The following is a 16,098-nucleotide window of genomic DNA, read 5'->3' as shown; positions in this document are numbered from 1 at the left end:
CCTTGCAACCCCCTTTCCCTCATGCTACTTTCACACTTTTGTGCCTGCATTCTCCCCCCTCCCTCCTTGATTTCTCCGTCGCACGTGACCACACTATAGTACAGGTATAGTACAGGTGCAGCAGCACTCATTATCTATTTCCACGAAGAAAGCTCGGGCCTCCCGCAACGGTTCACTGTGTGTTCATTGAGTCGGCAACTTGTTCGGCTCGAAGATGCCCCGGCTGAACAGCATCATTAGTAGCCGAAGTCACCGCGGCCACTATACGGTCGCGAAAGAAACCTGCCCAGTGATCAGTCGTCTCGAAGAAGGGCTTTCAAGGCCGGCTGTATTATATGAACCTACCTGTCTTCCGCCGATCCGCGATAAATAACTGGTTGAGTTGCCAGGCGGCCCTCCCAAAAGGAAAGGAGAGGCAGCCATTGTTTGCTTGTTGGTGACGGGAAGAAAAGAGAAAGTCTCTCTCTTTCTCTTTCTCTCTCTCTCTCTCTTTTTGTTGCTATAGGGGATACTGTGGTGGTGCATTATGGGTAACAAAGCGGCTCTCGTGAAGCTTGTGTGTTGAGCGTACGCGCTAGCACGCAGGATTCGAAGGAAGTCTGCCTGGATTGGCGTCGGGCAAGGCGTAATGACTCGTCGTTGTTTTTGGTGTACGCGTTCCCTAACGTCTGAAGGTGTGGATAAGGGTTTGATTATTTTTACATCATTCCTCTAGAAGGCGCTAGTTTCGAAAAGGTGAGACGGTGATGTGTGCGAAGTGTGGTTGCGGTTGTGGTTGTGGTTACGGCACGAAGCAAGTGTGGCTATGAGCTGCGTACGGATGTGGAAAGATGGAGAGAGGACAACAGGAAGCAGTGGGAGACAGGGGGGGTTTAGTAGGCGTCCTGGACCGACTTCATGGGGAACTGTGCCGACATTCGGCTGGAAAGACTTCGGAAAACCCAGGGAAAACCCGAGACAGCACAACCGGTTGTAAGGTTCGAACCCACCACCTGTCAGTCTTCAGCACGACCTTGGCCGCTTATGGTTCCGGTTTTCGTTCACTGCCATGTGCTATATAGAGGACTACTAACGTTGAAAATATCGAAAATACTTGCATTGTGGTACAAATAATATTCACACAGTACTACAACACCAAGTGTGAGGTGAATGCAATGTGGGTGAAGGCCTTGACAGTAAAAACTCGAGGACCTACATTATGGCGGCGAATCTTCTAGCGACAGTGGCGCTCTCCTGCGGATGACGTCATGTGAATAAACCCTATATCGAAAACTATTAAAGGGGGACTCCAGTGCAAAATTTTCTGCTTGCCGAATTAAAGTTACCATTGACGCCAGCGCAAGAGGAGCGGGATTCATCCGTTCCGTCCCCTTTCCCTCCCTCCCTCCCTCCCCCCCCTCTCTCTCTCTTTCTAAGCAGCCCGACGATGCGGAAAGGCCTCGGATTGGTCTCTTCAGATGAACTTCCGAGATGATTGGACGAATCGTTTGCGGAGACCAATGAGAGCGCTCTCCGCATTGTCGGCCTTCTTGAGAAGGAGTGGGAGAGGGAAGGCGTAACTTGCAGGTTCTTTCGCTCACAAATCACGGACGACGCCACGGACGATTTATATTCCTTCTATTTTGGTGTAAAGGTAACGGCACCTTTCATTCCGCAAGGAGACTTTTTTAAGTTTTGTGCTCCTTTAAAGTTGAAGACATTGTAGGAACAATATATCCACATGGAACAGGAAATTAGAAACACCAGATGAACGGTGAATACGATGAGAACGTATCAAGTATGCACGCGATCCTCAATGATTATGTTGGATGAAATGTGTCTCTCCTACTTTTATGCTCTGGAGATTTGAAACTCGGTAGCAACATGGGGTGTCTAAAACACCACCTGTTAGATTATAGCGACCATGTCATAATCGGAAATCCCTTATATGTAGGACCTCCTCCGCACTATCCGCTAGGGGCGCGACGCATCGGCCCGAGAGACCTCCATCATGATTTGATATAGTGGAAAGTTGAATTTTGAACGTGGAGAAGCAGACGCGCGACAGTAGCAGACGACAGCAACAGTTCCCATGAAAACTCGTAATATGATGATGATAATCAATTTACAACTTTAGCAAGAACGCATCTCCCATGAGACGTGCACCGCTTGTACACAAATCCTAAGGTAACCTGAAGTAAAGGTACAGCTTGGGACAAAAGTTTACGGAACACAGCACCTGCGTATTTCTTCAGCGGAGCGGCCCCCTGCTAGCTATCAGGATGAGATCAAATAAGAAACAGGTGGCCGGTAATTCCATCCATTTCTCAGTATGTGTGTTGACTTCGGTTTGCTGCTAGATAGCCGCTCCATTGGAGAAATGCGACACCCCGGTGTTCCGTAAACTTTTGTCCCAAGCTGTACTACAGTGAACCCTCGTTATTATGACCATGGTCGTTTCCGAAAATTTTGGTCACAATGCGGAATTGTCATATTAACGGATGGATTTGCAGAGGTTTCACTGCATTGTTCCCCAGGAGTATGGTCGTAAAGCGCGTATGTCAGATTATCGAGGGTCATATTAACAAGGGTTCACTAGTGAACCCTCATTATTATGACCATGGTCGTTTCCGAAAATTTTGGTCACATTGCGGAATTGTCATATTAACGGATGGATTTGCAGAAGTTTCACTGCATTGTTCCCCAGGAGTATGGTCGTAAAGCGCGTATGCCAAGTTATCGGGGGGTCATATTAACGAGGGTTCACTGTATAACAATTGAGGAAGCAGTAAACGGGCCGATGAGTAGCGCCAGCGCTAGCCTGCAAATGGGATGCTGGGAAGGTGTGCAAATGACACGGTAGCTATAATCTATAGTAGATTGTGGGTCTAAATATGGTCCAATACCCGACCCAGAGCGAAATGGAAACGCTGGGCAAACGTCATGATTTGACCCAAAAACGACGGCAGGTCCTAATTGAATGAGAGGATAGTTTATTAAATAACGACTCATGGCTAGCTGAGTTGCCTCCTACGAACAACAGCACGCGTTCAATTACAGTGAAGAAAAACGTTAGCTGCAATTTGCGAACCACTGGCACGTGAACTGACAGAACGTTATTGGCTGAATACAGACTTGTACGTATCTTGAGTACGTACTCAAAATACAGTATTTTAAATACTTATTCCGGTATGTTGGTACTCTACTCAATACTTTTTCGACCAAGTATTTTCAATGTATTTAAAATACTTTTTTTCGGTATCTGCTACTCAGTACTCAAAATACACTCCTTCCTCGTCAAGCCAAATCCAGCACACTTCCCGCCGTGCCGAAATTTTCAGCTCACTGGAATTTAGCCCCCTATCTTTGTTTCTTTTTTTCGGGAATTCGGGAATCTCTCGTTTATCCTCCTGTACAATAGGCTGGTCCCACGCTTGGGCTTGCTTGTCAATAGCCAACTTCGTCAGAAAACCGTTACTGCTAATATTAAATTACTTCGAAGGGTATCTTAAATACTTCTCAGAGTATTTAGTACTCTACTGAAATTACTTTCAGTTTTGAGTATTTTGTACTCTATTTTAAATACTTTTTACGTCGAGTATTTAGTATCTTATTTTAAATAATTTTGTACAGTATTTTGTACAAGTCTGGCTGAATATGTATGGAGAGAGTGTCGCGCAATTCTCCCTCCCCCTCCATTCGTTACAGAAATCTACTCACCGACTCGAGTGTTTCTAGAACAAACCTAGAGATTACGAACACCCCTGTCAAAGTTGGGGAAATTACTTTTATTTTATAATGCATTATCATTACTCATTACGTTTCACACTGCTACGTAATGCATTACTAATGTCATTGCCTTCATCACATGATGACATTACGTTCTCATTACACTTTCGCAGAAGTCTCTGACACTGTCCAACGTGTTGTTTTATGCACGCACTGTAAAGAGACGTGATTATATAATTTTACTTCGTTGCAAATTACCGGTATTACTAATTGCAGTTTCTACAAACCCGCAACGTATGAAGATGGTGCCTGCATTTTCAACCCACAGTACTGTCATTGTTAGAGCCCGTATAAATATGCATAGAAACTCTTGAAATATGCACGCTATTATGCACGACAAATCTTGGAAACATGCAATAAAATCTTAATATATGCGACCATTTCCCCTTGCTCTTGGCATGAAAGCAATACGTCGCATGCGTACTTTACAAAATTTCAGCAATTTATAAAGGATCACAGGGTAAAGTAAGGCCGCGTTCGATAAGAGCAGACAGGAAAGAAGACTTGCGCAACAGCTATAAACCATGCAGCTGAAGGCTTTGTTTTCAGCACTGCGCCACAGGTGAAAATGCGAACGCCGCCCGTCTTCTTAACGGTAAAGAAAGTGGCGAAATGTGAAGTACGGCCTTTTTCTACTCCAGTTATTTTTATCTCCTCCTATTATTACTGCCTATCGACCACACACGCGCGACGAACGAACTCCGACGCCATGGGCGAGAGCGAGAGCCTTGAGCGGTGAGCTGTAAGTATAGGGATCGGCGTTTTCGGTTTTAATCGAAAAACACCGAATACAGAGGGACATTCCGGGATATGACAGGTGTAAGCTGCTGCACATGCCCAGCATGTTGTTGGTGCATATCAGAAAACCGTACAGAAATATACCATGGTTGCGAAAAATGCCTATTTACTTTTTCGTTAGCCGTAAAACGCCACCGCAGCGAACAACGCCATGTTGAATGAGCTTGGTACGGAAATTACATTGTGATTTCTATTCGCCGATAACTGTCGGGTAAACCATGTACACGCTAGGAAAAACATCGAAAAACACCGATTTCGCGAAAATCAATAAACATCGGAAAACATGCGCCGAATCCGCCCAAAAATAAAAAACGAAAACGCGGAACCCTAGCTGTAAGGTACAGGCCGAACAGCGCCCCCCTTCAAAACATGGAAAATATTCTATTCTGACCGGAATTTTCTAAAGCCTTCCCGAAGCCAGCAAAACCTTCTATGAAAGAAACGAAGACGAAAGCTCTGGTTTCTGACCATACGAAAATATGATAAACTATGCATACATGCATTTCCATTTGAAATATGCCATTTGCATGCAAATCCGTGCTCTAGTCGTCACACATCACATGGCCAACACGTAATGGCGTTGTATATATCTCATTGCCGAGGTGTAGCGCGTTACTTTGTAATGCATTGCTCTCCATATCTCATTTCTTTCCTATATCCATCCATCCACTTCTTATCATGAGCCTACGTCTGTGTAGTTAACTCTGAGTGGCGCTGAATGCACATTAGTATACAAGAGTTCACGTTAGTATTTCTTTTATTGCATGTATGTAAAAAAAAAGCGTATACGCAATGGACTGTCATTATATGCTTTGATCACGACAGAAACACGACACACATGCACGACTCACGATAATGACACACGATGATGCTCACGTTTTCCATGAACAAAAAAAAAAAAAAGAAAAGAAGAAGAACGATAAATAATTATGAGACATATCTTCGACTGTAATAATAACGGGGACGTTTATCACCAAACGTTGCTGAAACCTCCATCTAAGGTGCTGTGGGTACTTGAACTCTCACACAAAAGGAAAACGGTGCATCCACCGCGTGTACGTTATCACACACCCATTTCTGAGCATCCGTAACCCAGCAATCCACGTGTTTTTTCAAAAGCTACGGGCAATGGTAATTGACACAACATTCCCTCTCTAATGCGTTCACGAGAAGTCTATACAACCCCTATGTTTTGTCCCAAGCCGTGTACCCCCAAATTTACCTCGGTGTCGATACAGTGATTCCGTCGAACTTCGTGTCGGTGCCTGTGTCGACACTTCTCCCAGATGTACTTATACTTTATTCTGTACAGCGCTCGACTCGTCGGTATGCAGCTGAATGGCAATTTCACACACGTCCCTAAGCAATTGGCGACGCCCCGTGTGAAAAAAGGCATTGCCGTTTCGAGTGAAGAACAGCTGACGGCAACACACGCCACAACAACCGGGTCACGGGGGTCGTTCGTGTTCGTAAGAGGCTGCTGAAAATCGTGACCTTCTCATATCCTCTTGTTGGCAGCTGCAAGTTTCGGGAGGAGTCGGTGCCACTCCTCATGGGCAGTACTGTGAAGTGCTATTGTGACGGGATCTTTTTGTAGTAAAAAAAAATAATATAGTTCTGATGCAGACAGTACAGCCAAGATTTGTTTTGTTTATGCGAGTCCTTTTCCCTTTTTCTTTTTTTCTGAAAGGTTGCATCTTGTTGCTTTCTTGATCGCATCGATTTGTTGTTTTGGTTGGACGTGGTAGGCGAGGTTACAATGAAATCAGATTTCAGATTTTTCAGATTTATTTGATAAAACAGTAGGGTACAATTAAGAGTTTACAATTTACATATTAAGGTTCCGTAGTTGTCCACTAGTGTTTGTGGCTTCCTGATGTTAACAAATCTTTTGGCAAGAGACAACTCAGTTATCAATTAGAGTAACTAGACGATAGAGATTTATAATCAGTATTGATAACTAGAAAACAGCTAACACGTTTCTATCGATCAAAATTTCTATGAAAACATTATGTATTATGAATGAAAAGATTCAGCATTGCTTTGAAGGAAGAAAACGTAGCTGCGTTTCCTATATTTTCGGGTAGAGAATTCCACAGTTTTAATGAGAAGTAAATACCAGAAGTACCAATACTGAGAGAAGATTCGGGTGAGATGATAGAGTGAATACAGTGTTAGTATTGGAAACGATGTTGATGCGCGGCATAGAAACGTGGCTATGTAGTAATTTAAGTAATAAAGCGCGATTGTTACGTTATTTGGAGAAAACGTGTTGGCACGCGCTGACTTTCGCATCAATTGCTAATCTTGGACTGCATTTGGAAATGTATCTTTGTGTAATATTACTAGGTATACGGCAGTCATGGGGAGGTATAAGCAGGTATCTCCACAAAAGCTCACTGAGAAGACACGATTGGCGATATTTCTTCTTTTCGCTGAAACTTTCGCAATTGGCAGTAGCTTCAATGAGGTTGGCTGTCGCGTTTTGGGTTCAGCATGTACGCGACTAAAAATTGAATGTGTAAAACGGAACATGCGCAAGCCGCGTTCACAGTCTATATCGTGTCTGCTTTTAGAAGTGTTGCTCAAATGCTGCAGTTCTAAGCCCACTAGCTGATAGATAAGCGCTAATGTTTTGCAACTTGTGGCGCTTAATGGCGCGTATAGCGAGATAGATTTCTTTCTATTTCTCTCTTTCCTTTTTATTTCTTTTTCTTTTTTTGTACTCCCAATATAATCCGGTCACCGAACAGTAAGTGCTGAGATCAAAGCTAGGAGCGCCACATGAACGTAGGTGGGATTGACTATGTTGACGAAATCCCATAACCATTAATAATATTTGCTCCATGTGAAACACAAGTCTAGACGGCACTATATGATATCCGCGAGGCCGGTGTCGGGCGGATACTTATGTAGCGAAAGCTGTGGGGAGCTTATTTTGTTCAGTTGTTGTGTTCATCCTGTTGGTTTTGATTTGAGCGTTTCTCCCCTGTAAGTGGATGAGATTCACGAACTGCGCTATATATATCTATATCCTATATCCTATATATATAGCCTATATCCTATAGCCTATATCCTATCCTATAGCCTATATCCGCGTGTGCCCTAGGTTATTCGTCTTGTTACTGCGGTACCGGTGTCACGTTGTAGCGATTTAGAATTCCATGGGTCTCTCAGTAACAGGTTTCAATCAGGAGTGTGACAATATGATGCTCCACCAGCAATGGGGTAGAGCCTCGCCCCTGGCCATGAAACTTCCCATTCATCATCTAAAGTAAAGTTGTCGTTGTTGATGCCCCATTTTCTTCTCCTACCATCATCACCACCACCGCCATCATCATCATCATGAATTGCGTGTTTTGTGGTGCAGCTTGGGCCACTGTGAGTCAGAGTGCAGTCCCGGCTGCATGCGCATGGGTGGCTCGAACAGTTCGTATGTGTTTGTGTGTGTCGAACAGTTCTTCACGAAGCACTGACAAGCCGTTTCTTTGTTAAGCTGTGCAAGCATTCAAGATACTCATTGTCGTTTACGTTGTTTACGTTGTGCAAGTATACTTCCACACTTGTCTGCTTTACATTTAGCTGGTTGGCTTGGTTTGGTGAAAGAAAGAGTAAAATCGATAGTGTTGTGCTTCTGAAAAGGACCGGCCGTACTCCACTTCTCCTAGTTGCACGATGATGATGATGATGAGGGGAAGTTGAATGGTACGCCAGACCAAAGGCAAATCGAACAGAAAAATAAATACAACAATAAAAACGAAAAAGTCAGTGCATGCAGGGGGGGGGGGGGCTCATTAATCACGTTCACGGTCACACTGAATCCACCATCTTGGCGTTCACCGCACAAAAGCCTGTGCAGAGCTTGGAGATGCTTCATTGCAGACCCAGCACCTTCGCCACGTCAATCAGCATGTGGCCCGGTGGGGCCATGGCTGCCTGGAGGTGCTGTCAATATTTCGTCGTCCATCATGTCCACGTGCATATCTGAATGTGTGGAGAAAAAGGTGAACACGCGCCAACTTCCCGCCATGTTATTTTGCGAACGAAAGCCGGATAGAAAAGCCACACAAAACCATGCATCGCACCATATTTCATCCGCGAACCACCACCATTCATATATCTTTTTTTCCTGCCGATGTGTCGCGAAGCGGGAAATACGCGCAGAAAATGCTGATACACATTTGGTGGCAAATTTCGTATAGATATGGTTCACGCCTATTATATGAATATATAAATTTAACCGTTGATTATATATAAATATGCTCGATACAATTTTTTTTTTTTCTTTTTACCGAGAAGTTTGCTTATGGTTTGGCATTACGGACATGGGGCATAGTCGTATGAAAAATTTCAGGGACGCCCTGAAGGCAGTGGCGCTGTTTTTCTTCCATATATTTCTATGGCACCATATTCCCAATACGCCTGTATTCAAATCGTATGCTAATACCGGGCTCCCCGTCAAACTGCGCGCTGCACAGCGCTCTGCCGCTGAGAATGGCGGTTATGAAAGGAAAGAAGGAAATACGTGTACGTGATGCAAAAAATAGAAAGTAAACGAGAAATATCGGCGCGTAAATAGAAATGGCAAATATGTTGACATTTCGCCCGCGAATCCTCTGTACCCGTCGGCTGTCTTGAATTTTGAAAAACGCCTTCGACTCCTCCTTTGCTTTGGATCTTCATTTCGAACATTCTTGTAATATTTTTTTCAGTAATATTCGTTACTTTTCTTTTTCTCTCTCTCTCTCTCTCGCTCTCTCTCTCTCTCTTTTTTTTTTTATGTCACGCCTGTACCACCAACCCTTCGAGCTGCGCAATGCCGACATGAATACAAAAGTAGACCTGATACAGTGCGGCGCAGCTCCATCGTCTCGTGAGCGTGTTACCGCCATGCTGGGTCATAAAGCTGTTGCACTTCGACTTGTGAGGACAGTGTACAGTGCCACGGGGAGATAAGATATCGTTGCGGGAAAAGTGTATTATCGGAGACGCATCGCTCTTCGTTTGTTTTATGCAATCTCCTGTTCAGCAAGGTGAAGAGGCACACACACACACACAAATAGAGATACGATGATGAGATGGGGCTGATGCCGGTGAAGAGGCATATACGCACATACCCTATCAGTATTCGGTTCAGTACCATGTTCCCTTAGAGAGTGGTATTATAATAGAGAAAGGAATTGGTACAGATGTCTTTCACACATGTCCGCCATTATATGGATAATCAATGGTGCATTCTTAACTCCATAATGTAAAAGGCTGAGTCTGGGCACACAGGGGGACGATACGAACACACCGACTCAAACCAGCAAAACTTTGCTGGCTTGAGTACACACCCACACGCACACACACACACACAAAGCCTACGTCAGACGGTCTACGTCAGACCTACGTCAGACCATCAGTTGACCGTCTGCGCAGGTGATGCGGAACGATGCAACGCGAAATTCAGGACGAGATAGAATGATAGCGGTATGAACTTGTGCAAAAACAGTTGTATCACGTGATGTGAATGTCGAAAACTTCTGTAACAGTAGGCTGGCACCTATTACGACTTTTACTATATAGTTATATCTTACGAAGCTTTATGGTGCAATATTTTAAAATACACGGTCTCAGCGGATGGAATTTATTTGTTTATTTCAATATACGTCCAAAGGTCCCTTGAGGGACATTACATGAGGGAGTGGGTTACAGCAATAATGGGTTAAAGAATTTTTCGGTGACCTGAGATTGATTTTCAAGGAGCAGACATCGTTTGATAAGTTATTTGGAGGCGATTGTTAAGAAGGAGATGAAGCTCACGTTACATCTCGAGGGTGTGTGTGTGTGTGTGTGGGGGGGTGATATGTTTATTGAAAAAAGAAAGGGAAGAAAACGTTAGTCAGGCGTAGGCCGACTTACTATTCCTTAAAAAAATAAGAAAACGAAAACAACTTAAACAACTAGGCATGGAGGATAGCAATAGTAAACCTATGTTTGAGCAAACAGAAAGAGCCGGTGTCCTATATATATCACGAACCTGCCGCCGTGTATTACCAAGAGAAAGTAGAAGAAGACGGAGGGAGAGAAGGAGGGAGGGCGAGAATGGAACATGGAAGTTCCCCCAGCGATATTAAGCAACGTGTCACCACCAAGAAGATAACACGCTATATACGGGCTATAAAAACGGGACACTGTTGGTTTCCTTTTATCGCGCGAGATGATGCTGTTACTCCCGCTAGTAAAAATCGTCGCATTATATATCTGATCAATATCTCACTCTTGTATAGGAGCATGCTGAGCCGGCCCACACACTTGAGTGTGTTTAGCGCAGTGTTCTTATTCTACGCAGTTTCGCCGTTCTGTTTCCCGGTAACCTCGTATGCAACAGCAATTTGAACTCGTGTTTTTCATGTAACATTTGAGTGTTGGCAGCTCGACTACGGCAGTTAATCAGCCTGAACAACAGGTGTTGATTGTGTCAACTGAGTCGCTGGCAGTATGTGTTCCGAAGTTATTAAACATCATTGAATAATGTACCAATTTGGGTCTGTTGGCCACACATAATAAAATCGCTAAAACAGTGCTAAAAACAATAAAGACGACACAGGACGGACGCACTGCACTTTCAACAAATGTTTCATGATCCGGCACCCTACACACCTTACACAATACACCAGCGCCACGTAGGGTTGCCACCTTTCGTAGTGAAAAATACCGGCTGACGGAGAGGAGGTGGAATAGAGGGAAAGGAGGAAATGCTCGCGGGAAAGGGAAGTGGGTGAGGGGTGGAAGACCACACACAGAAAACAGCGAGATAGACAGAGAGCTCAAGATAATACGAGGAAACATATGTTCCTGTGTGTAATAATAATGAATAACTAAGGAAAGAACTGGTGATTGCGGAGTTGGGTCTATGCTCCAGATTTATTCAAACTGTAGTGGAATGTTGAAGGGAAAACCCCGCAAAAGCCCATATGAAAGGTCTTGAGTCACAAATACCGGCAACCGGCAGAGCGAGCAAATAACCGACCGTGCCGGTATAATACCGGCCTGGTGGCAACCCTAGCGCCACGTCGCTCTACTCCAAAAACACGTTTCTGGCCCGTTTTATCAAGGAATTCATGTATCTTATCAGAGTAAAAGACTGAACACGAACTAACTACAATTATCTTCAAACAACCCGATCTGCCTCGCTTCCTCAAACAACATAACGCGCCCTGCCCCTACATTTCCTTAAAACGTGAGTTTCCTGGAACACGGCTCCACAATTGTTACATGTTCTTAAATGTTCTACTAAAGAACTGCTTTCTACATTTTTTGCATTCTTGCGCTCACGCAGTCTTGTGCTGACGCATCTGGCTGTCTGCCCAATGTATACTTTTCCACAGGTTCTAAGGAGTTTCCTGTCCTGTCCGTTCTGTGTCGTACTTATTGTTCTTAGCATTTTTTCCGCGATTTTTATTATTAAACATCACCACACCTGTCTTTGGGCGTCTTTCGCGTATACAGTTGTCTAAATGTATTATGCATTGCCGGCAGATGGTGAGCATTATTCACAGGGGCAGACAGGGATAAGCACGTCCTCGTCCTCACCTCATGGACGTTTGAGGAAAATTCGCAAGAGAAATGAATGAGATTGAGGTGAGGTGACCATGATAGCTCTTTGCCGTCGCTACGTAGCTGTAGCGAAAACAAAAAAAAATAGGGAAACACTTGAGGTGGTGAAAATTTTTAGGAAAAATCGAGTTTAGGTGCGGAGAGACCACCATTCACAAACGTTGCGTCGAAGGCAAAGATGCGATGGCATTTGCGCACGGTGCCGGTAGATTATATTTTTTGTTTTGTACATATTGCTTTTAGACGCTCTTCTATATGTTGACGACGAACTCTCAGAAGAGGACACACATGCGAAGACAGGCTATGAAAAGGGAACTGTTTTCAATTGTCGAAGCAGCATTCTTTTTGCTTTCATCACCAGTACCGAGTGTTTCGGAAAACGCGCACCTGTATTTGAACACTCAGGGCGTTGACCCGCTACCGACATCTCGTTAGGCATCCAGGAGAAAGGTTCAAGTGCGCTGGCCGTGTCTGTTGCCGTGTGCCGATAACCACCGCAAGTTGTCGCTGCAGTGGATGAGCTTGACGTAAGTTGCTCTGTCGAACTTTGGATTCGCCTATGCGTATACAACGCGTAACAGTGCGCAGTTTGTTTGCTGCTGTGTTTAACAGCTGGGAAATGTGCTTTAGTGAGTAGCGGTCCCTGATAGACTGAAGCCGTAGCCAACTCGGGAGAGGTATGGTGACTCATTTGATCACGTGTTGTTTTGCTTCGCGATTGCGTATGAAGAGAGTCTTCCGTGTTTCGTTTTTAGGTAGTACCGTAATTTCACGCGTATTAGCCGCGGCTTATGCGTGATTTTTTTTTCTCATGGGCGCTCTGCGGCTTATCCACCGGTGCGGCTTATCTGATGACTATTTTTTCCTGGTATTTTCCCCATACGCCGGTTTTAACGAAAGGGCCGACAGTGTCTCTGGAACAGCACTGCCCTGCCGATGCACGAACAGTGCGTAACAGGGACGGGTCCACATTCGAGTAGACTGATCTTCCTGGTGCATTCCCCCAAGTAGCTTTAACGAAAGTGGTAACAGTGATTCACGTCTTCTGGAAGACCACTGACCCATCAATCCATGAAAAACTCCCAACAAGGGCACAATCCGATCTTGGTAGAACTCTAGAGCTGACCTCCTTTGCTGTACACTATGCCGACCCTGTAGTATGGACCACAAGGTTTATGGCCTTCTCTATGGTCTCCTTTGTCTCACAAATGAGTCGTCTCGTATTGCCCGCGGTTTATCTGCAAGTGCGGCTTATCTGCCAGAAAATTTTTGAAACGTTCCTAAAAACGCGTCCTGCGGCTTATCTGCGGTGCGGCTGATACACGTGAAATTACGGTATGTAACGTATGGTAACCCTCTAACGCCCTTTGCCAGTCACCTGGTATAATTGAAGCGCAGCCATGTAGCTGCACGCCCATCGTAGCTTCAGTAATATTGCGAACATTTTCATTAAAATGGACTTGCCTACGTGTGTTCTTTTGTACGGATTAGGTAATTATCCTTCTGACGGGCACGTTGAGTTTTTACATATTAGGTATTCCTGTATCATTCATTAGTCGTCATTTGAGAGGTGCGATACATTACCCTGTAAATTATTCCCGCAAAACTATGGATAAACCTTCCAGCTATATAGCGCCCAAAAAAGTTGGGACTAACAGCTGCATGTGTTTATTTTCCTCTCTAATCTCATATTTAAGAGAAAGAAATACAATTACTCTTCTTTACGCGGCGGTGTGTTTACTGCATAATGTGCGGGTACTACTTCACATTCTATCATTCTATCGCGAAGGCTTTTTATAGTGTGGTGGTTACATGCCAGCTAACGTGCATTTATGCCACTTCATCACAAGGACACCACTGTTTTTTTTTTCTTTTTTTGAACGCGTCTACTTTAGTATATTCATTTGAACTAAAATTTCTGTTTGAATAGAATATTTATTTCGCTTGTCTGCGAAATGTTCACAATATGCATATGTTCATACAAATGAACATATACATATGTTCACAAGATGTATACAAAACTTGACCGAACGCACGACCATATCCATGGGCCCGTGACAGCCTCCGACACTGCTGAAAAATCTCGGACTTGTATGCCACACGGCAGCCCATCCTTTAGAAACAAAACGATGTTATTTCACTTCCCCAGTCCAAGTATGCAAATAGGTACGTGCTATAAGTGCATTCTTGTAGCTAGCCAATTAGGAGAATTAGACTATCCCACTTACCTGAAACATTGGTGACAGGAACCATCTGCATCCGACTTTCTCGGAACTCCCTTCATACCAGGGCACCTTTCATCCACAACATCGTTTCATTTATTTGTTGTTGTATTACGTAACGCTCTTATATAACGTAATGGCCCGGTAACAGCTGTGGGCGAAATCCGAATAAGCGCCCCCTTTATACCATTTGGTCACAATGAAAGGGGGCATCTATTGCATAACATTGCCCGTTGCACCGCTTAGATCAAATGTCTTTGTGTACGTCTCCCTTTATTGTTCCTGAAAAGAGACCAAGGGTGAAATGGTTGTATTCATTTAGAGGATTTTGTGACGAGCTAGTGGATGTCTTTTTACGTTGACGGAAGAAAACAAAAAGACAAAATGGGTAACATGTATGTTGGGATAAAAATGATCAGAATGCGAAATATATTTAGTTGGACGTCAGTACGATTATACTGACGCGGTTCTTGCTAACTATTTGGAGCAGTGGTTACGATGTGCTTAACACCTTTGCATGCAACTTGCTCTGTCGAAAATCTGAGTCTCTGCTCGTTATTAAAAGCGATAAAAACCCCAGTGCTCGCCTTAAAAGAGGGGCGGAGGGTTTTATCGCTTTTAATAATGAATAACCAGCCCAGATTTTAACCATGTTCTGTTCGTCGTTTTCGAAAATTAGCCTACCAGACAATGTCGTGTCAGCTAAAAGTGTCGATGAATTTGTCTCGAAGGTTCAGGGCCACCCATATAGCATCGTTGTAAGCGTATAGGTGTCATTGTTATCTCGCTTGTCACATGGGAGCATTGTGTCTTTTGTCATCATAGTACAATACTGACATTGTCTCCTCCTTCGCCATTTGTAGGATCTGTGTCACCTGCTAGGATTGCAGAATATTCTGCAAGCATATAGTTCCGCAATTGTTCCGTTGTTTCACGTTTGTGCAGTTATGGAAGCCGGCCGGAACGGCGTTCAAATTAACTCTGATGGGAGCTGTACCGCTCCTAATATCAGTATCAATTCAATATTCAATATCAATAGTAACATCAATTAACCAAAATGCAACGTCACAATGGTTGCGTTGAACTGAATTGCATTGCATTGAGTTGTCAGAAGCGAAAAAGGAATTGAGAAATTAACGCGTTACTTGACAAATTCTGCTACTCCCAGACGCACCCCTCCCTCTCTCGAAAGCACGAGAGAGTGAGCCAGTAATAATCTTTTTTTTCTCTCTCTCTCTTATGATTGTTCATCGAGTGACTTGCCTGCCACACGGCAGCTCGCTGCTCTGTGGTGATCGAGCGTGCTGGGCCGACTTCGCAAGAATATGTTCCGATGTTTCCCAAGCAAAACGCCCAGACAATGCAGTCGGTGCCGGCATTGGAACCGAACTCGCTTCCCAGCCGCGGTGAGGAAGAGAGACGGAAGGTCGGAGGGGCGTAACAGTGGGGAACGTATGCCGTGTCCAGGCAGTGGCGGATCCAAGCGGGTTTGTTGGGGCGATCGCCCCCCATTGGATTTCCCTCTCTACCATCCCCACTACGCGCTCCGACAAAGAAACCCCCCTCCCCCCAAACCGAGGGTCTGGATGCGCCCCTGTGTTCACGGGAACGTAACGCAAGCATAACAACTCGGACTTTGTGTTTACCACTCGCCTGATAAGGTATCGCTAGCTGCCCTGTAGAACCACTTTATCTGTGTTTCAGTCTC

General features: G+C 44.4%; 1 protein-coding gene across 8 annotated transcripts in view; it reads left to right on the top strand.

Annotated features, from left to right (window-relative positions):
* Positions 1 to 16,098, top strand: part of LOC135366738 (leucine-rich repeat-containing protein 15-like) — a 584,634-nt gene that overhangs the window by 432,634 nt on the left and 135,902 nt on the right. The window contains exon 1 of one of the 8 annotated variants that reach the window (XM_064599599.1): positions 12,714 to 12,845. The exons of the other annotated variants lie outside the window; for them this stretch is intronic. The gene's annotated coding sequence lies outside the window, so the exon portion shown is untranslated. Of the gene's footprint in view, positions 1 to 12,713; positions 12,846 to 16,098 lie in introns of those variants that run through there. 8 annotated transcript variants of the gene reach the window in all.

The sequence above is a fragment of the Ornithodoros turicata genome, chromosome 8, assembly GCF_037126465.1.
Source record: "Ornithodoros turicata isolate Travis chromosome 8, ASM3712646v1, whole genome shotgun sequence".
NCBI lineage: Eukaryota > Metazoa > Arthropoda > Arachnida > Ixodida > Argasidae > Ornithodoros > Ornithodoros turicata.
This window is presented reverse-complemented; position numbering and strand designations above follow the sequence as displayed.